Here is a 22,460-nt window from a genome sequence, read left to right as displayed (position 1 = left end):
TTTGGGTATTGTTGCCATGTATTTAGAATTTAACTGTATTTTAAGCTCCATAAGATATTTGTATTATTGTTTTAAATAGTCAATGACCTTTTCTACTTATAGAGATATTAATTTTTACTGGTGCTTTTAAATTCCTATTAAAAACATTAGTATTTTTCCATCTGTGATTAGTTTTCTCCTGTTTGAAAAAAAATCTTCTAGTATTGCAGTTCTGAAGATAACAAATTCTCTTGGTTTTTGTATATATTTTTCTGAAAACACTTTATTTCACTTTGTACTTTTAATCAACATTTTTGAAGTACCACTTACATGTGATAAAAAAATCACATATTTTAAACAGAATGATAATTTTTGACAAGTATATACACTTGCTTATCCACCAACCAAATACGATGTAGAATATTTCAATCGCTTCAGAAAGTTTTCCCCTCTTCCCTTTCAGTCAATCCCCTCTCCTACCTTTACTCAGGTAAATAGATTATTACTATCACTGTTAATTACTTTCACTGTTAGGTAGTTTTGTAAGCTATATAATATAATTTGAATGAAATCATACCCTACATACTTTTATTGAGACTGGTTTCATTCATTCAGCACTGATGCCTTTGAGATTTATCTAATTTACAGCATGTATCAATGTTTGTTCATTTTAATTTTGAATGAGATTCACTTGTAGATGTACACAATTTATTTATCCATTCACTTATGGATGGACATGTATGTTGTTTCCAGTTTGGGGTTGTTGTGAATTAAGTTGCCATAATTATTTACATACAAGTCATATGGATATATCCTTTCATTGCTCTTGATAAATGCCTAGAGATGGAATTGCTGGGTCACATGATGTTTATGATTTTTTTTTTTATGAGAAGCAGCCAAAATATTTTCCAAAGCATGTCTACCATTTACTTTTCCAATTGGCTGTGAGTGAAAGTTTCTTTGGTCCATATTATCCCCAACATTTGGTATTGTCAGTCTTTTACATTTTGTCATTCTAGTAGCTGTGAAGAGGCATGTCTTGCTAATTTTAATGTACGTTTCATTACTAACTACGCTGAGCATATTTTCATGTGCTTATTGATTATTAGTGTATTTTATTTAGTGAAATGCTTGTCCAAGCTTTTGTCTATATTTTGATGGGTTGCTTGTACTTTTATTATTATATTGTAAAAGTTTGCTGAATATTCTATACATAAGATATTTGACATGTAAATGCTTTGTGACTATTTTTCCCCTGGTTCAGCTTGCATTTTCGTTTTCTTAATGAAGGCTTTTGAAGAGAAGGTTTAATCTTGAAGTCCAATTTGTCAATTTTTACTTTTCCAGTTAGTGCTTTTTGTATGTGTTTAAGTAACATCGCCTGTCGTAAGGTTACAAAAGTTTCTCTTCTGTTTTCTTTAGTTTTTAGGTTTGAGTTAGTGATCTATTTTTTGATAGTTTTCATTTTTTAGTTATATTTTTAAGTTAACATACAATAAAATGGAATTTTCTGGTAGACATTACATAAATTTTAACACACGTAAGGATTTATGTAACCACCACCACAGACAGAATACAAAACAGTTGCATCATAGCCAAAATTTCCTCCTGTTGTGCCTTTGTAGTTGTCTTCTCCCACCCTTAACCCCTACCAACTAATAATCTGTTATCTATCACTCTAGTTTTCTATTTTTGAGAATATCACACAACAGCCCATGTCACAACTATGCAACCTGTACAGTTCCATGTCTAGAAGGTCCTTACTCTTGTTCTGCAGCTAAAATGTTTTTGAATTTATTAATAGTTTATGAACAAAGGGGTTTGCATTTTTTTGTTGCACATGAATGCATAAAGAATATAGCCAGTCTTTATGTCATATAAATAGAATCATATAGATTATAACTACTTGTGATTAACTTTCCTCACTTAGCATAATTCCCTGGAGACTTATGCAAATTATTGCATGTATAAATAATTTATTCCTTTTAAATTGCTGTGGAGCATTCCATTTGTGGATATACCAGTTTGTTTATTCATTCATCCATTGAAGAGCATTAGGGTGGTTTCCAGTGATTGGCAATTATAAACAGAGCTGCTCAAAACATTTATATACAGATATCTTTGTGAGGAAAATTCCTCAATTTACTTTTATAAGTACCTTGGAATGAGATCGATGAGTCATATAGTAAGTGCATGTTTAACTTTTTAAGAACCTACTTTTTTTTCAATGTGGGTATATTATTGTACATTCCCACCAGCAAGGTATGTGAATTCCAGTCGCTATGCACTATCATTAGCACTTGGTATTGTCAGTGTATTTTGTTTTAGCCATTCCAATAGATGTATAATGTTACTGCATGGTCTTTTCATATGTTTATTCACCATTTATAGGTTTTCATTGGTGAAGCGTACAAGTATTTTGCCCACTTTAAAATAGGGATATTTGCTTCCTTACTGTTGAGTTTTGACTTATTGATACAGTCTGGATACAAATCTTTTGTCACATAAGTGATGTTCTGAAAACATTTTCTTCAAGTCTCTAACCTATATTTTATTCTCTTAGAGGTGTGTTTTGCCAAACTCATGTATTTAATTCGATAAAATCAAATTTATTATTTTATACTTTTCTTGATTGTGTTTTTGGTTTCGTGGCTAAGAACACCTTGTCTAACTCTTGGTCACAAAGGTTTTCTCCAGTGCTTTCTTCTAATAGTTTTATAATTGTACATATTACATTTAAATCTGTGACTCATTCTTTGTTAATTTTTTTAAAAGGTATGAGGTTTTCCTCAAAGCTAACTTATTTGCATATGAATGTCCAGTGTCCCAAAACCATTGCTTTTGCACCTTTGTCAAAAATATATTGGCCATATTAGTGTCAGCCTATTTCAGTCTCTTTCTTGACTATCTCTTCTGTCCATTTATCTATGTTCCTATCTCTTAGTCAGTACCATACCATCTTGTATACTGCAGCTCTAAATTAAGTCTTAAAACAAAGTAATGTTATTCCTACAAATTTAATCATTTCTTTTTTTTATTTTTTGCTATAATAATTTTTGGGGTCTTTCCATATAAATTTAAAAATAGCTTGTCTATATCTGTAAAAATTTTTGCAGGTATTTTCTTTGGAATGATGTCCAGTATATAGCTCAAACTTGGGAGAAGTAACATCTTTACTGTGTTGAGTGTTTCAATCCAAGGAGATGGTATGTCACTCCAATTATTTAGTACTTTGATTTCTTTTTTAAACTTTTACTTTACAGTAAGGGAGTACATGTGCAAGAATGTTACAGAGGTATATTGCGTGATGCTGAGGTTTGGGGAATTGACATAGAAGTGGGTAAGGGAAGTGCTGGGAAGGGAAGGGTGTGGTACCTTTAAATGATACTGCATGGGGGAAGGGAAGTGCTGGATAGAGAAGGGCATGGTCCCTAGCTAGGGCTCCACTCCTGGGCCTGTGCCCACAGACCTAGATGAAAACAGGCATTTTTGTTTTCCTGTCCAAATGTTGCATTTCCCAAGACAACCCTGGCCTGCCACGCCCCCATCCTGTGCCTATAAAAACCCTGACACCCTAGCAGGCAGACACACAGGTGGCTGGATGGCAAGAGGAACACATCAGCAGAGGAACACACAAGCGGCTGGACGTCAAGAGGAACATATCAGTAGAAGACCTGAGCAGCTAGATGTGGAGAGGACGTTGAGGGGAGCATGCCAGCATGCCGGCAGGCCATCAACTGGTGGAACGAGGCAGAGTTTGGTAGGGTCAGTTGGAGGAGGGCCCAGGCCACCGAGCAGCCCAACTCCAAGGGAAAACCATCTCCCTTCGGGCTCCCCCATCTGCTGAGAGCTACTTCCATTCATAAAACCTTGCACTCATTCTCCAAGCCCACGTGTGATCTGATTCTTCTGGTTCACCAAGGCAAGAACCCTGGGATACAGAAAGCCCTCTGTCCTTGCGATAAGGGAGGGGTCTTATTGAGCTAACACAGCCACCTATGGTAGCTTAAACTAAAAGAGAACCCTGTAACACACGCTCACTGGGGCTTCAGCTGTAAACATGCACCCCTAGACATTGCCGTGGGTTCAGAGCCCCACAGCCTTCCCATCTGTATTCTCCCCTAGAGGTTTGAGCAGTGGGGCACTGAAGAAATGAGCCACATCCCGATTGCATGCCCTGTGAGGGGCACAAGAGAACTTTTCCTGTTTCAGTATGATTGAACCTATTACACTGGTATCAAGCATAATACACATTAGGTAGTTTTCCAGTCCTTGCCGCCATCTTGTCCTTGCCCCTCTACTAGTCGCAAGTGTCTGTTGTTCTCATATTTATGTCCATGTGTACCCAATATTTAGCTTGTACTTGTAAGTGAGAGCATGAAGTATTCCGTTTTCTGTTCCTGCATTAGTTCTCTTAGGATAATGTGCTCAAGCTGAATCCATGTTGATGCAAAGGACGTGATTGTTTTTTCATGGCTGCATAGCATTTCATGGTGTATATGTACATTTTCTACATCCAATTCACTGCTGATGGGCACTTGGGTTGATTTCATGTTTTTGCTGTTGTGAATAGTGCTGCAATGGACATACAGGTGCATATGTGTTTTTGGTAGAAAAATTTATTTTCATTTGGATATATACGCTGTAATGAGATCACTAGGTTGTATGGTAGTTCAACTTTTAGTTCATTGAGAGATCTCCAAATTGTTTCCCACAGTAGCTGGATGAATTCACATTCCCACAAACAGTGTATGTGTCCCATTTTTCTGAAGCCTTGCCAACATCCGTTATTTTTTGACTTTTTATCCAAAGCCATCCTGAATGGTGTGAGATGGTGCTACATTCTGGTTTTGGTTCACATTTCTCTAATGATTAGTAATGATGAGCATTTTCTTCATGTGTGTTGATAGGTTGTATGTCTTCTTTTGAGAAATGTCTATTTACATCCTTTGCTCATTTTTTAATGGGGTTAGTTGTTTTTTGCTCGTTCTTTTGTTTAAGTTCCTTACAGATTCTGGATATTGATCCTTTGTTAGATGCATAGTTTGTTAATGTTTTCTCCCATTCAGTAGGTTGCCTGTTTAATTCTTTGATAGTTCCTCTTGCTGTGAAAAAGCTGTTTAGTTCAATTACATCTCACTTATACATTTTTTTTGTTACAGTTGCTTTTGAGGACTTATCCATAAATAATTTGCCAAGACTGATATTGAGAAAGGTATTTCCTATGTATCCTTCAAAGTTTTTATAGTTTTAGGTCTTACATTTAAGACTTTAAACCATCTTCAGTTATTTTTTATATGGTGATAAGTAGGGCTCCAATTTTATTCTTCTGTATATGAATATCCAGTTATCCCAGAAACGTTTATTGAATAGGGAGCCTTTTCCCCATTCGTTACTTTCTTGAGTTTGTCAAAGATCACATGGTTGTCAGTGTACAGCTTTATCTCTGTATTCTTTATTCTGTTCCTTTGGTCTTTGTGTTGTTTTTGTACCAGCACCATGCTGTTGGTTACTGTAGACTTCTTGTATAGTTTAAAATCAGGTAACGTGATGCCTCTGGTTTGGTTCCTTTTGCTTATGATTACTGTGTTTATTCAGGCTCTTTTTTTATTCCATATAAATTATGGTGTATGTTTTTCTAATTCTGTGCAAAATGACATTGGTAGTTTTCTAGGAATAGCAATGAATCTGTACATTTCTTTGGGCAGTATGGCCATTTTAACAATATTGATTCTTTTAATCCTTGAGCATGGAATGTTTTTCCATTTATTTGTGTTGTCTCTGATTTCTTTCAGCAGTGTTTTGTAATTCTCCTTATAGAGATCTTTCACCTCCTTGGTTAAATGTATGCTTAGGTATTTCATTTTTTGTGGCTATTAAAATGGGATTGGGTTTTGATTTGGCTCAATCCTTGTGTTACTCATGTATATAAATGTTACTGGTTTTTGTACATTGATATTTTATCCTGACATTTTACTGAAGTCTTTTTATCAGTTCTACGAGCATTTTGGCAGAGTCTTTAGGGTCTTCTGGGTATAGAATCATATCATCAGTGAAGAGAGATATTTTGACTTCTTCTTTTCCTATTTTGATGCCTTTTGTTTCTTTCTCTTGCCTGATCCTCTGGCTAGGACTTCCAGTATTAGGTTGAATAAGAGTGGTGAGAGTGGGCATTCTTTTCTTCTTCTAGTTCTCAAAAATAATGGTTCCAGCTTTTACCTGTTCGGTATGATGTTGGCTGTGTCTTTGTCATATATCACTCTTACTATTTTGAGGTATATTCTTTCAATGCCTAGTTTGTTGAGTGTTTTTATAATGAAGGAATGTCGGATTTTATTGGAAGTGTTTTCTGCATCTATTGAGATGATTATATGGTTATGTTTTTAATTTTGTTAATGTGATGAATCACATTTATTGATTTGCATATGTTGAACCAGTCTTGCATAGCAGAAATACAGCTTACTTTATCATGGTGAGTTAACTTTTTGATGTGCTGCTGGATATGGTTTGCGGATATTGTGTTGATTTTTGCATCTACATTTAGCAAGAATATTGGCCTAAAGTGTGTGTGTGTGTGTGTGTGTGTGTGTGTTTTCCCCTTGTTGCTTTGCCAGATTTTGGTATCAGGATGAGGCTGGCTTCATAGAATGATTTAGGCAGGAGTACTTTCTGTTCAATATTTTGGAATAGTTTCACTATATAGCTGACAAATTTAGGCTGTAAATCCATCTGGTCCAGGGCTTTTTGTGGGTGGTAGGTTTTTTAAAATTATTGTTGCTTATTCAATTTCAGAACTCATTACTGGTCTGTTTAGGTTTTCACTTTCTTTCTGGTTCAGTCTTGGGAGGTTGTGTTTTTCCAGTAATTTATTCATTCATTGTAGATTTTCTAATTTTTACACATAGAATTTTTCACAGTAATCTCTTGAGTATCTTTTGTATTTCTGTGGGATCAGCTGTAATGTCATCTTTTAAATTTCTGACTGTTTATTTGGATATTTTCACTTTTGTCTTTGTTAATCTAGCTAGTAGTCTATCAATTTTATTTATTCTTTTGCAAAACCAACTTTTGGTTTCATTGATCTTTTTATGTATTTTTGCATCTCAATTTTATTCAATTCTTCTCTTATTTTATTTATTTGTTTTCTGCTGCTGGCTTTCTGGTTGGTTTGTTATTTTATTCTAGTTCTAGGTGCAATGATAAGTTGTTAAAATTGAGATTTTTCTGACTTTTTCATGTAGGCATTTATGGCTATAAACTTCCCTCTTAACACTGCTTTAACATTATCTCAAATATTTTCATACGTTTTCTCTTTATTTACATTAGCTTTAAAGGATGTTTTGATTTCTGCCTTAATTTTATGCTTATTTCAAGAGTCATTCAAGAGCAAGTTGTTTCATATCCACCTAGTAGTGGGGTTTTGAGAGGTCTTCTTGGTATTGATTTATATTTTTATTGCACTGTTATTGGAGAGTGTACTTGATATAATTTTAAACTTTTTGAATTTATTGAGATTTGTTTTATGGCCAAGCATGTGTTCATTCTTTCTTAGAATATGTTCTGTGTGAAGATGAGTAGAATATATTTCTGTAGTTTTAGGTGAAGGATCCTGAACATGTCTCTTAGTTCCAGTTGGTCAAGTGGTGAGTTTAAGTCCAGAATTTCTTGGTCAGTTTCCTGCTGCAATGATCTGTCTAATACCATCAGTGGGGTGTATTGTATTATGTAGTTCCCACCTTTGTCCTTCTTAATTTTTACTGGTTTAAAGTCTGTTTCATCTGACATAGGAATAATGACTCCTTCTCTTTTTTCTATTTGCATTATAGATCTTTCTCCATCTCTCTACTTTGAGTCCAGGTCAGTCACCCCAGCCAGCACTGTAATTCCCTTGTTAGCCTGTTTACTTAAAGGTAGGAGGAGCCCAAAGTGTCCAGATGGCAATCTTAGCTTGCAGTTTAATGTAATCATTGTTGTGTCTCATGGTGGCTGTGTTCCTCCGTCTGGAACTAAGACCTCTAGGGCAGCGGAATGTAATATCACAGGTACAGGAAGCAAAAATTTTGATAGTGGATCACTAGGGGTGATGGTGAGCGGTGCCACTTCCACCCCTTGATTCCCGGACCCATCAACCTGGCTATGGGAGAAAGAGTACCATATATCGGATGCTGATTCAGAGCATATGTGGCCTTCTGGAGAATTTTGCCCCAACCCTGCAAAGTATTGTCACCTAGTTGGTGTTGTAATTGTGACTTCAAAAGGCCATTCCAACATTCTATCAATCCATCTGCTTCAGGATGATGGGAAACATGATAAGACCAGTGAACTCCATGAGCATCAGCCCACTGCCACACCTCTTTAGCCATAAAATGAGTGCCTCAGTCAGAAGCAATGCTGTGTGGAATACCATGATGGTGGATAAGGCATTCCTTGAGTCCACAGGTGGTAGTCTTGGAAGAAGCATTGTGTGCAGGATAGGCAGACCCATATCTGGAATAAGTGCCTATTCCAGTCAGGACAAATCTCTGCTCTTTCCATGATGGAAGAGGGCCAATATAACTAACCTGCCACCAGGTGGCTGGCTGATCACCCCAAGGAATGGTGCCATATCGAGGGCTCAGTGTTGGTCTCTGCTGCTGGCAAATTGGGCACTCAACAGTGGCCATAGTCAGGTCACCCTTGGTGAGTGGAAGTCCATATTGCTGAGCCCATGTGTAACCTCCATCCCTGCCACCATGGCCACTTTGTTTGTGGGCCTATTGGGTGATGACAGGGGTGGCTGAGGAAAGAGGCTGAGTGGTGTCCTCAGAATGGGTCATCTTATCCACTTGATTAGTAAACTCCTCATCTGCTGAAGTCACCCATTGGTGAGCACTCACATAGTATACAAATATCTTCACACTTTTTTACCAATCAGAGATGTCCATCCACATACCTCTTCCTCACATGTCTTTGTCACCAATTTTCCGATCGTGATTCTTTCAAGTCCCTGACCATCCAGCCAAACCATTGGCTACAGCCTGTGAATCAGTATATAATCGCACATCTGGCCATTTCTCCTTCCATGCAAAGTGCACAACCAGGTGCACTGCTCAAAGTTCTGCCCACTGGGAAGATTTCCCTTCACCACTGTCCTTCAGGGATGTCCTAGAAAGGGATTGTAGTGTTGTAGCTGTCCACTTTCAGGTGGTGCCTGCATATCATGCAGAACCATCTGTGAACCAGGCCCTAGTCTTCTCTTCCTCTGTCAGCTGATCATAGGGAACTCCCCATGAGATCATTGGTTCAGGCTGGGGTAGAGAAGGTAGGATGTCAGGAGTGGAGACCATGGGTATTTGGGCCACTTACTCACGTAACTTACTTGTACCTTCAAGACCTGCTCGAGCCCAGTCACGTATATACCACTTCAATTTCATGATGCTGCTGTGCATGACCCACTTTGTGGCCTGATGAGTCAGAAAGCATCCAGTTCATGATAGGCAGTTCAGGTTGCACGATGACTTGATGACCCATAGTCAAATGTTCAGTTTCCACGAAAGCGCAGTAACAGGCCAAGAGCAGTCTCTCAAAAGGAGAGTAGTTATCTGCAGAAGATGGCAGGGCCTTACTCCGAAATCCTAGCGGCCTCTTCTGTGATTCACCTATGGGTGCCTGCCAAAGGATCCAAACAGCATCCCTATCTGCCACTGAAACCTCAAGCACCGTTGGATCTGCTGCGTCATATGGCCTAAGTGGCAGAGCAACTTGCACAACCTGGTCCCTGTTGCAGAACCTTCTCCTCTTCTTGGACCCCACTCAAAACTGGCAGCCTTTCGGGTCACTTGATAAATGGGCCATAGTAACACACCCAAATGAGGAATGTGTTGCCTCCAAAGTCTAAATAGGCCCACTAGGAGTTATGCTTCTTTCTTGGATGTAGGAGGGGCCAAATGCAGCAACTTGTCCTTTACCTTAGAAGGAATATCTCAATAGGTCCCACACCACTGGAGCCCTAGAAATTTTACTGAGGTAGAAGCTCCTTGAATTTTAGTTGGATTTATTTTCCATCCTCTGGCATGCAAATTTCTCACCCATAATTCCAGCGTGTTGGATCCAATCAGCATAATGTCAACAGTGTAATGTACCAGTGTGATATCTTGCAGAAGCAAAAAGCAAAATCTCTCCCAATAAGATTATGATACAAAGCTGGAGAGTTGATATACACCTGAAGTAGGACAGTAAAGATATATTGCTGGCCTTGCCAGCTGAAGGCAAATTGCTTCTGGTGGGTATTATGGACAGGAATCGAGAAAAAGGCATTTCCCAAGTCAATGGCTGCATACCAGGTAGCAAGAGATGTGTTAATTTGCTCAAGCAATGAAACCACATCTGGTACAGCACCTGCAAATGGCATAACCACTTGGTTAAGCTTATGATAATCCACTGTCATTCTCCAAGATCTAGCTGTCTTCTGCACAGGCCAAATGGGAGCATTGAACAGGGATGTGGTGGGAATTACCACCCCTGCATCCTTCATGTGCCTGATGGTGACACTGATCTCTGCAATCACTCCAGGGATGTGATATTGTTTTTGAATTACTATATTTCTAAGTAGGGGCAGCTGTAATGGCTTCCATTTGGCCTTTCCCACTATAGTAGCCCTCACCCTACCAGTCAGGGAGCCAACGTGGGGGTTCTGCCAGCTGCTAAGTATGTCTTTATGACAATTATGCATTCTGGCACTGGGGAAATGACCACAGGATGAGACTGGGAACTCACTGGACCCCCTGTAAGTTGGACCTGAGCTAAAACTCCATTAATTATCTGACCTCCATAAGCCCCTACTTTAACTGGAGAACCAAAATGACATTTTGGATCCCCTAGAATCAATATCAGCTCAAAGCCAGTGTATGGTAGTCTCCAAAATTTCGGATCATTTCCCTTTCCTCAATGCACAGTTACCCTGGTAAAAGGCCAGAGGTCTTCTTGGGGAAGAATGGGAGAAAGACTCACTGCATACCTTGTCGGTAATATAGTGGGGTCCTTCCTCAAGGGGACCTGGCCTCCCTTTCATTCAAGAAGTCCTGGGTCTGTAAACTGGTTTAAGTCTGGAAATTGATTGAGGGGCTATGATTCTCTGTTTGTATAACTCAAATTAGTCTTTTGTCCATTCAACCTTGAAGTTTTCTGTTTGTATAATTTAAGTAGAAATGCAGTAGGCTTCCTATTAATTTCACTTCTAGGAACAACATGATTAATTAGGCAATGCCAGAGCTCTACACGTGTCAGACAATTCTGACTGTGGCTTTGCCTCTGCTGTCCATTGTGGTAGCTACGCCCACGTTGACTTTGACAGTTGAGTGCTGCCACTTGGCCCCTGCCACCTCAGGATCCAATTATTCCCATTGTATTTAAATTTTGTAGTTGAGTGTATGCAGTTCCCACCGTTAGATCTGACATACAGAGAAGAGCAATTACAGGGCTCTTCAAAGATGCAGGTGCTGCCCTCACAAATCAATTTCACAAGGCATTGGTCAAGGATATATTTTCTGGAACCCTCCTCCCCCCCGCCAGCTGGGATGAGTAGGTCTAAAGTGACTAATCCACTCCACCATCCCAATCTCTGTAAGTCTTTGGATCCCTTCCTCTACATTAACCCAAGAGAGATCAGGCATTTCCAGCTCACTCACAGTGGGCCATCTTTTAATCCATATTTCAGCTAACCAAGCAAATAAATTTTTAGAACCTTTTTAAACTCCCTGAGCTGCAACATTAAATGCAGTTTCAACTTAATGGACCCAAATCAATAAATTCGGCCTGATCCAACTACGTTCCTTCCACCATTATCCCATACCCTTAATATCCATTCCCATACCTGTTTTCCAGATTGGCTGTTCATATAAATTAGAGAACTCAAACAGTTTTTTTTTAGTGTGTGCACCTCCTCATGGGTCACACTCTCAACCTCACCTCTAAGGGCTTGCAGGGACTTTAGTTTATACATCTAGAAGTAAACAGAGGTGTTGGGATTGGCTTCTCTGGAGAATCAACATTATCTTGCCTGGCAACTGCCTCAGGCAGTGCAGGGTTTATCTCCTCAGACAAAGGTGGGAAGGCTGATGGCAATATGGGTGGGGTGGGGTGGGGTGGGGGGTGTTGCTAATACTGGGGATGGGGTAGCTGTTCCTTCTGGCAAAAAGGGTTCATCAGAGTTTACAAACTCATTGTCCTCCTTCATCAGGGTCCTCCCACATATCCCTATTCCAAGATGCAGGGTCCCATTCTTTTCCAATCAACGCCCTCACTTTAACGGTAGGCACCTGGAAAGGCTGTGCACGCGCCTTTTGTTGCATGTCAGCCACTTGCATGATAAGAGCTTGTGTCTGTTTTTCCACAATTTCAGTTCTTTCTCTACAGGAGATAAAACTCTCACTCAGGGAAATCTTAGCAGATTTGAGGCTCAGTATTTGCTTCTGAAGCTGGGAGACAGAATCCCTGAGTTCATCATTTTCTTTCATTACTTTGTCTACTGAACTTAGGAGCAATCAACCAGCTTCACTATGTTCCTTGGTTTTCCACATCTGGTCAAAGGTATTATATATAGAGCCAGTAAACTCCTTGCCTCTCACAAGCAGTGAATCAGGAGTGTCAAACTCATTTATTTTGCATAACTCTCTAAACAGTTCATGCCAAGGACTACAAGTGTTCTTCATACTATTAGAAGTTAAGTCCAACTTACACACTCACAAGATTCCACAATAGGCTGTCTGCAAACTGAGGAGCAAGGAGAGCCAGTCCAAGCCCAAAAACTTGGAGCCTGATGTTTGAGGGCATAAAGCATCCAGCACCATAGAAAGATGTAGGCTGAGAGACTACGCCTGTCGTCTCCTTTTCACATTTTTCTGTCTGCTTCATATTTCCCGGCAGCTATTTAGATTATGTCCACCAGATTAAGGGTGGATCTGCCTTCCCCAGCCCACTGACTCAAATGTTAATTGCTTTTGGCAACATCCACACAGACACACCCAAAATAAATACTTTGTATCTCTCAATGCAATCAAGTTGACCCTCAATATTAACCTTCACAATTAGTAAATGTTCAGTTTTGTCAAAAATGTTATTGATCTATTGATATGTTCACATGATTGCTATCTGGGCTTGGAGATTTTATTTCTGTAAATTTTTAACTACAAGTTTAATTTTTTTGATGTTTATGACTACTCAGATTATCCATTCTATTTTGGTTGAGTTTTGGTAATATGTGTTTTTCAAAGAATTGGCCTGTTTTATTTAGTTTGGCAAATATATGTGGTTAGAGTTGTTTGCAGTATTTCTTTCTTTTTTTTTTTTTTTTTTTTTTTTTGAGATGGAGTCTCACTCTGTCACTCAGGCTGGAGTGCAGTGGTGCAATCTCACCTCACTGTAGCCTCCACCTCCCAAGTTCAAGCAATTCTCTGCCTCAGCCTCCTGAGTAGCTGGGATTACAGGCACTCACCACCATGCCCAGCTAATTTTTGTATTTTTAGTAGAGATGGGGTTTCACCATCTTGGCCAGGCTGGTCTTGAACTCCTGACCTCGTGATCCACTATCCTTGGCCTCCCAAAGTGCTGGGATTACAGGTGTGAGCCACCGTGCCCAGCCTGCAGTATTTCTTTATTATCCTTTTAATGTTTGCATCATCTGTAACGGTACTCATCGTTTCATTCAATATATTTGTAATCCATGTACTCTTTTATTGTAGTCTCATTGATAAATTAAATAAAAATTGATTAGCCAATTTATGAATCTTTAACAGAAACATGCCTGATTATATTGCTTTTCTGCATTATTTGTTTTCAAATATGTTGCTTTCTGATCTCAAATTTGTGAATTCCTTCATTCTTTTGGATTGTGTTTATTTTTCTTTTTCTAGTTTCTGGAAGTGACAGCTTAGATTTCTAATTGACAGCTTAGATTTCTGATTACAGTCTTTTACTCTTCCCTAACTGTTTTGCCATAAATTTTCACTATGCATTGTTTTAGCTATGTTATTCAAATTTGACATGTTGAGTTTCCATTTTCATTGAGCTAAAATATAATTTTTAATTTTTCTGAGACTTATCTGACACATAGATTATTTATATTTGTACTAATTTTGCAGCATTTGGAGGTTTTCGTATTATCATTCCTTTTCTGATTTCTAGTCTAACTCCATTACGGATATATAGCAGACTTTGTATAATTTTTAACTCATAAATTTGTTAAAGTATGTTTTATAACCCAACAAATTGTTTAATATACATTGTTGTTGTTCACTAAGCTTCTGAAATCTATATATTTATATATTTGAATTAAATATTTTTGATGTACTGTATTCTTTCTCTTTTTTGGCAACTCGAATTACGTAAATGTTAGACCTTTTAATATTATGCCACTTGGTGTTGGTGCTCTGCTTATTTTGTATCAGCCTTTTCTGTTTGCTCACATGAGATAATTTGTATTAATCTTTCTTTAAGTTTACTGATTTTTCTGTCATCTTTTTCTACTATGTAGCCTATCTAATGAGTTATTATTTTGATTATTCTAAGTCTGTAATTCACATTTTTTATATCTTTTATATTTTGCTGAGATTTTTAACAGTATTTTTCTATTTAAATAATATTTTAATTTCTGTTGGTGCATTATTAAATAGTTGCTTAAAATATTTTTCTGCTAATTCCAACATCTTTGTCGTCTTAGCTTTACCATTTATTGAGTGTCTCTTCCCATTTGAATTTGTGATTTCCCTAGTTTTTGTATCAAGTAATTTTTTTAAATTTTACTTTCAATTCCAGGATACATGTGCAGAATGTGCAGGTTTCTTACATAGGTATACATGCGCCCTGGTGGTTTGCTGCACCCATCAACCCATCATCTAGGTTTCAAGCCCCGCATACATTAGATATTTGTCCTAACGCTTTCCCTCCCCTTGACCCTCACCCCCCAACAGACCCCAGTGTTTGTTGTTTCCCTCCCTGTGTCCATGTGTTCTCATGGTTCAACTCCCACTTAAGAGTGAGAACATGCGGTGTTTGGTTTTCTGTTCCTGTGTTTGTTTGCTGAAGATGATGGCTTCCAGCTTCATCCATGTCCCTGTAAAGGACATGATCTCATTCTTTTAATGGCTTCATAGTATTCCATGGTGTATATGTACCACATTTTCCTTATCCAATATATCATTGATGGGCATTTGTGTTGGTTTCATGTCTTTGCTATTGTAAATAGTGCTGCAATAAACATACATGTGCATGTTTCTTTATAGCAGAATAATTTATATTCCTTTGAGTATATACTCAGTAATGGGATTGCTGGGTCAAATGGTATTTCTGGTTCTAGACCCTTGAGGAATTGCCATACTGTCTTACACAATGGTTGAACTAATTTAGATTCCCACCAACAGTATAAAAGTATTCCTATTTCTCCACAGCCTCACCAGCATCTATTGCTTCTTGAGCTTTTAATAATCACCATTCTGACTGGCATGAGATGGTATCTCATTGTGGTTTTGATTTGCATTTCTCTAACGATCAGTGATGATGAGTTTTTTTCATATGTTTGTTGGCCACATAAATGTCTTCTTTTGAGAAGTGTCTTTTCATATACTTTGCTCACTTTTTGATGGGTTTGTTACTTTCTTGTAAATTTGTTTAAGTTCCTTGTAGATTCTGGATACTAGACCTTGTTCAGATGGGTAGATTGCAAAAATTTTCTCCCATTTTGTAGGTTGTCTGTTCACTCTTATGCTAGTTTCTTTTGCTGTGCAGAAGCTCTTTAGTTTAGTTAAATTCTGTTTGTTAATTTTGGCTTTTGTTGCAATTGCTTTTGGTGTTTTCATCATGAAGTCTTTGCCCATGCTTATGTCCTGAATGGTATTGCCGAAGTTTTCTTTTGGGGATTTTATGGTTTTGGGTTTTACATTTAAGTCTTTAATCCATCTTGAGTTAATTTTTGTTTAAGGTGTAAGAAAGGGGTCCAATTTTAGTTTTCTGCATATTGTGCCAAGTAAGTTTGAATTGTGTTCTGGATATTATTAGAATATGAAGTCTTCTTTAGCTAGTGGAGAAGACTTATCCAGTGGTTACTTTTGTTATAGCAAGCAATCTAACCTGTTGTGTTCAGGAGCAAGTTCTGAAGTCATTTGTGGGTTGTGGTTTTAATGCCAGTACAGTGGTATTTGTTTTTGTTTTAAAATAGTTTATAGAGGTATGATTAACACAAAAAGCTGTACAAATTTAACGTATACAATTTAGTGAGTTTGGAGATAATTATACACCCATAAAACTATCACCAAAATTAATGCTGTAAACATATATATCACCTACAAAAGTTTTTTCTTGCCTTTTTCCTTTCTTTTTTTGTGGTGAAGAGACATACAGTTAGACTCACCGTCTTAGTAAATTTTTAAGTATATAATTCAGTATTGCTAATTATAGGCCCTGTGCTGTACAGTAGCTCTCTAGCATCTATTCATATTGAATAACTGAAATTTTGTAAACTTTGAAAAATACATCTCTGTTTCCACTTCCCCCAAGCCCCTGGAAACCATCATTCCACAATCTCTTTTTTCAATGAAAGCAAAAATAGACAAATGGATTGGATGACACTAAAAAGCTTCCGCACAGAAAAAAGTTCAGTGTTATTTGGATCTCTTCCGCATGTGTATCATTCAGTTAGATCTTGGCAGTGGTCTATCTTTGTGTTTAGAAGAAAATCTGTGAATGTACAGCTTTGAGGTAAATTTAGAACTTCATAAACAACTTTTCGGGTTCACTTACTTGACCACCTCCCCCTCCAAAATACCCCCAATAGTTTCCAGTTTCTTGGGATTCCCCATTTTAATCCTCTGGCCATATATATCCAGGGCCATATTTACTCTGCTCTGCTGCATACTTTTTGTGTCTTAGCCCAAGTACTGGTGCAAAGAGCAGGAAGAGAGAAAAAAAAATTTTAATGTAAAGTTTTTCCTGTCTTCGCGTTTCAGTCTCCTGAAAGACCCTCTTTCGCTATTGGCATCATATATAATAATAACAATAATATGATATAATATAAATCTTTAATATTTTTCAATTATTTTGTTATTTTGTCCATATAAATCCTGTCTTCTACCACCACCAATGCCACCTCCTTTGTATAGATGCACTAATCAGTGTGTTCAAGCTCTGATCCCACACACCAGGCTATTTTTCTGCATTGATGTTCTCCTCACGCTTCTCAGGCTATTTTGCAGATATGTTTTCAGCCCACAGTGTTTCCTTGGCCCCTCTAATCAGAGGGATTCAGTCTTCAAACTTTATGTCTTCTGAATATTTTATCAGTGTTGGGTTTCAGGCTTTGTTAGCGTAAATCGAGGTTAACTTTTAACCTAAGGCATTTTTCTAACTCATCAATTGTGGCATTTCTGGGGTCACATGCTTGGGAGTTAATCAGAATATAAGATGGTCCCTGAACTCTACAAGGTCTGGCTTTTTGACATTCCTAAAGACTGTTTGACCTTTGTTATCTCTCTTCCATTCTTATGATATAGAGGTTATTCTGACATAAGCCTCATATCATCTCACCCAGAGCATGAAAAGTCTACTTCTTGGCCAAGGACTTATACAGAATACAGATTTCTGGGTCACTGCTGGGTAGCATCCTCCCTTTCAATGCTCTGTTCCACAGATTATAATCCCTTTAGCTGATCTGAATCAGTGATCAGAACCACTGTGTTCAGCTATGGCTAATGTTACTATTACTAAATAGTTTGTTACATTTAAAAACAGTCTTTCAACTTAGTATCTTCATATCTATGATAAAAAATTCAGAAAATAGTTAAGGAAACAGCTCATTTTTACAGAAAGTGGCTTCTCAAATGTCTAATTCCTTAACGTTCTCATCTGGAAGAGTTCTGTCACTTTATGGTCTTTATTATTCTCTCCTTTCAAACACAATAAAGTCAGATTTCTGTTTTGGACTATGAGAGTGTAGCTAGCATCAGCATAACCCTTTCTGCTGAGAACAAATATGAAAGTTGGATATACTTTTAAGAAGAATTATATTGGAATATAATTCATACACCAAAAAAGTCACTCATTTAAAGAGTATAAATCAATGATTTTTTAGTAGTTTACAGATGTGTAAAACCTTTACTATAGTCAATTTTAGAATATTTTTATTACCCCAAAGAAATAACAGCTCTGTACATGTTATCTATTGCTTCTATTCACCCATATCCCAACCTTAGGAAACCACTAATTTACTTTATCTATTGAATTGTCTATTCTTGGCATTTAATATAAATTAATCATATAATATATGAACTTGTGACTGACTTTCACTTTACATAATATTTTTAAGATTAATCCTTGTTGTATCATGTTCCATTAAGTATATCATTCCTTTTTATGTTTCAGTGATATATACTACATTTGGTTTATCAATTCATCAAAGAACATTTGAATTTTTATTTTTTTGTCTAATATGAATAATGCTGCTATGAACATTTATTTATAAGTTTGTATCTTTATGTATGTTTTTATTTCTATTGGGTAGACACCTAGGAGTGAAATAATTGCTGGATAGTATAGTATTACTCTATTTACTTATTTGTGGAACTGCCATCCTATTTTACAAAAGGCCTGCACTGTTTTTCATTCTCACCAGAAATGTATGAATGTTCAAATTTCTCCACATCTTCAACATTTCTTGTTACCTGACTTTTTGATTAAAGCCATCCTAGTGCACGTGAGATGGTTTATCATGACGGTTTTGACTCACAATACCATGATTAGTAATGATTTTGAACAATTTTTTCACATGCTTATTGGCCATTTGTATATCTTTTTGGAGAAATCCCTATTCAACTCTGTTGTCCATCTTCTAGTTGGGTCATATTTTTATTGTTAAATTGTGAGTGTTCTTTATATATTTTAGTTATAAGTTCATTAAAAAATATGATTTGCAAATATTTTATCCCATACTTTGGGTTCTGTTTTCACATTCTTGTTAGTGTCACTTGAATTGCAAAATGTTTTCATTTTGATAAAGTTTATTCATTTTTTTCTTGTGTTACTTATGCTTCTGGTGTTGTATCTAATAATTCATTGCAAAATTCAAGTTCAAAAATTTTACTCTTGTTTTCTTCTGTGAGTTTTATAGATTTAGTACTTATACTTACATATTCAATCTATTTAAAATCAATTTTTGATATGTTGTGATGTAAGACTCCAACTTCACTCTTTTGCATGTGGCTCTTTTGTTGTTTCAAACCGTTTGTTGAAGACTATTTCCAAATTGAATGATCTTGCCACCCTTCTCAAAAATTGATACATTTTAAAAAGTTGACTGAAGGTATCAGAGAATAACCTAGCCAAGCAGAAGATGAGAAGCTAACACATTGAGGCAAGATCTGCATTGTCATTTTTACTCTTGGTACATTTGTCAATTCCCCATTCGATGTATAAATGCTAAACAGAATGCAGCAGCCTGTATGTTGCAGCAGCCTGTATGTTACAGCAGCCTCCCTGGGCTGGAGTAACAAAATTGGAATTTACTGCTACAAAGTAGTTTGGAGACACAGGCCCAAAATCTCAGAGAAAAGGAAGTTTCAGATAACTGACCCTGATTTTGTGCAAGAAATTCTCTCTTGAGTTGGTATTGTACCCATGACATGGGTTAGAGGCAGATAAGTAAAGGAGATGCTATAATAGCTTTACAGAGCCAGAATGTATGGAAAAGTATTCAATAAATATGTTATCCTGGGGAAACGAGAATCTAGATTCAGGGCTTTTTTTTTTCATTTGAGGTACAGGAAGGGCTTTATCCTATGTGTAAAGTCAAACCATATATAGACCAATATTTTATGCATCAAAATTATCCATTCCTACACTACTTGCCAGTAAGAAAAAAATATAAATCTTCATGGAGAAAAATGACATCATCTAAAGTTTTTATGGTTTTTGATACAGCATATCCAGCACCAAAAAACCATTGCCAGGAAATAGGGCCATGATATGGTAGGCTTTGTGTCCCCACCCAAATCTCATCTTAAATTGTAATCCCCAGGTGTTTAGGGAGACCTGGAGGGAAGTGATTGGATTAAGGGGGCATTTTTCCCCCATGTTGTTCTCCTAATAGTGAATGAGTTCTCATGAAATCTGATGGTTTTATAAGGCAATTTTCCATGCTCTTGCTGGCACTCTCTCTCCTGCCACCATGTGAAAAGGTCCAAGTTTGCATCCCCTTCACCTTCCACCATGATTGTAAGTTTCCTAGGCCTCCGCAGACATGTGGAGCTGTAAGTCAATTAAACCTCTTCTCTGTATAAATTACCCAGTCTCCAGTAGTATCTTTATAAGAGTGTGAGAATGGACTAATACAGGCCACATGGTTGAAAACCAATAGAAAAAAAATATATATAATATACAAAGGTATCGCAGAATATCAAAGTTATCAATGTCATCTGACCCAGGCATTAAAAGAGCTACACTTAATATTTTCAAGAAAATGGATTAAAAGATAGATAATTTCAATAGAAATATGAAATCTATAGCAAAGAATCAAACAGAAACTCTAGAACTTAAACATACAAAAATTGACATTAAGAAGTAAATATTAAGATGTAAATAGTAGGATATACATAACAAAAAATTATCAGTGCAGTTGAAAGAAAATGAGGAGATTTCTGATTCCTTGCAGCTGCAAGTTTGCCAGGCTTAGCACACAGAAGTACAGGATACTCAGCCAAATTTGAACTGTATATAAACAATAAATAATTTTAGTAGAAAAAATTACTTAAATATTATTTAGAAGCTTACTTATTGTGAATTTGAATTTCAAATTTATTTGGACCTCCTTCATTTTATCTCAAAACCATAACCTGCTTAACTTTTCATTACATGAATTTGCAATATTCTTGCATTTTGAAATATATAGGTTCATAGTTGCCTTAAAATATATTCACTGTGTGACTCATTTGAAATACTATTTTCCTGTTTTTCAAAATATATAAAATCTTTGTCTAATAAAATCTAGGCATAATTACCTTAAGGTATTTACTGTTGTTTATATTTTCGGTAAACACAACAATTTTCCAGTAACTCCAATGTTTTCTCATCATTTCTAAAGCATTTTACTTCATCATATAACTTCTCTTTTCTTGAATTTTTTCTGGCACTACTTTAAAAATACATATAAACAATCAAGTTAATATTGACCTTGTCCTCCTACCCCATGACTATCTTCTACCACAGTATCCAGTTGAATAATTTCATAATTGCACCAAGTTGTTAATTTTTGTAAAGTTGTTTCTCATTTTGTAATGCATATACACACATTAATGGTTTGTGCATGTGTTCCTTTTATATCAAAATGTGTTTCTTTTATCTATTTGTTGGTTATGTGATTTGCAATTTGTGCAAACTGTCTACCCATCATAAAGATTCATTTGCTTTCTCAACCAGTCTGATTGTTGATTCTGACTTCAGAGGATAAGGTAAACAAACTATTCATGTAATGGGGACTCATTCTGACAGGTATATCTGTGACATTTTGAACTTATAAAAATCAGGTTTACAAACACAGCTTGTTCTCATTCATAGGTGGGAATTGAACAATGAGAACACATGGACACAGGAAGGGGAACATCACACTCTGGGGACTGTTGTGGGGTGGGGGGAGGGGGGAGGGATAGCATTAGAAGATATACCTAATGCTAAGCGACGAGTTAATTGGTGCAGCACACCAACATGGCACATGTATACATATGTAACAAACCTGCACATTGTGCACATGTACCCTAAAACTTAAAGTACAATAATAATAAAAGTAAAAAAAAAAAAAAAAAAGAAAATGGAAATAAAGTCAAAAAAAAAAGGAACCATTAAGTAGGAAAGAGATGTGAAGAAAGTTACAGGTACAGAGATATATTTTTGGTAAGAAAGATTTTCTATAAAAAATGTGGTAAATTTTTGTCCTAAGGTAAAAGGACTGGTTATTTAGGAAGGAGAAAATATAGGAGAAAAGAGAAAAGTCTAAGCTTGTCATCAAAGGTTCATGCAGGTCATATAAGCTTGTGAAGGATGAATTTGTAAAAGAAATTTTGTGTGTGATCAAGTTGGCTATAATTACAAGGGTGTTATTTATGAGTCTTTCTAAAGATTGAGCTTTGATATTAAAAATACACTGATATAAAAAAATCAGGTTTATGATACCTATGTGTCTTACAAATTACTTCCAATGGCTTTCATTTTATTTTTCTCTTCCTTATGCCAGTACCACTACCACTTTTTTAAATGTGCACTGATATTTTAGTGGTTTCCAAATGACCTTTTATTTCTTTTTTGGCATTTTTTATGGAGCATCTATATGAAAAAAATTTCCTCTTTTCAAAATTTGGCTGTAAAATATGCACACAGGTACCATAAGGACACACTCTGAATTTAACTACTCATCTTCCAAGTTGTAGTTACAGATATAGGAAAATATTAAAAATGTATATTTCTTTAGA

The 22,460-nt window shown here is 36.6% G+C and overlaps 1 pseudogene; it reads right to left on the bottom strand.

Annotated features, from left to right (window-relative positions):
• Nucleotides 1-7,956: 7,956 nt before the first annotated feature.
• Nucleotides 7,957-16,841, bottom strand: LOC134739016 (uncharacterized; annotated as a pseudogene).
• Between the last annotated feature and the right edge of the window lie 5,619 nt (nt 16,842-22,460).

This window comes from Pongo pygmaeus, chromosome X (genome assembly GCF_028885625.2).
Source record: "Pongo pygmaeus isolate AG05252 chromosome X, NHGRI_mPonPyg2-v2.0_pri, whole genome shotgun sequence".
In the NCBI taxonomy this organism is placed as follows: Eukaryota; Metazoa; Chordata; class Mammalia; order Primates; family Hominidae; genus Pongo; species Pongo pygmaeus.
This window is presented reverse-complemented; position numbering and strand designations above follow the sequence as displayed.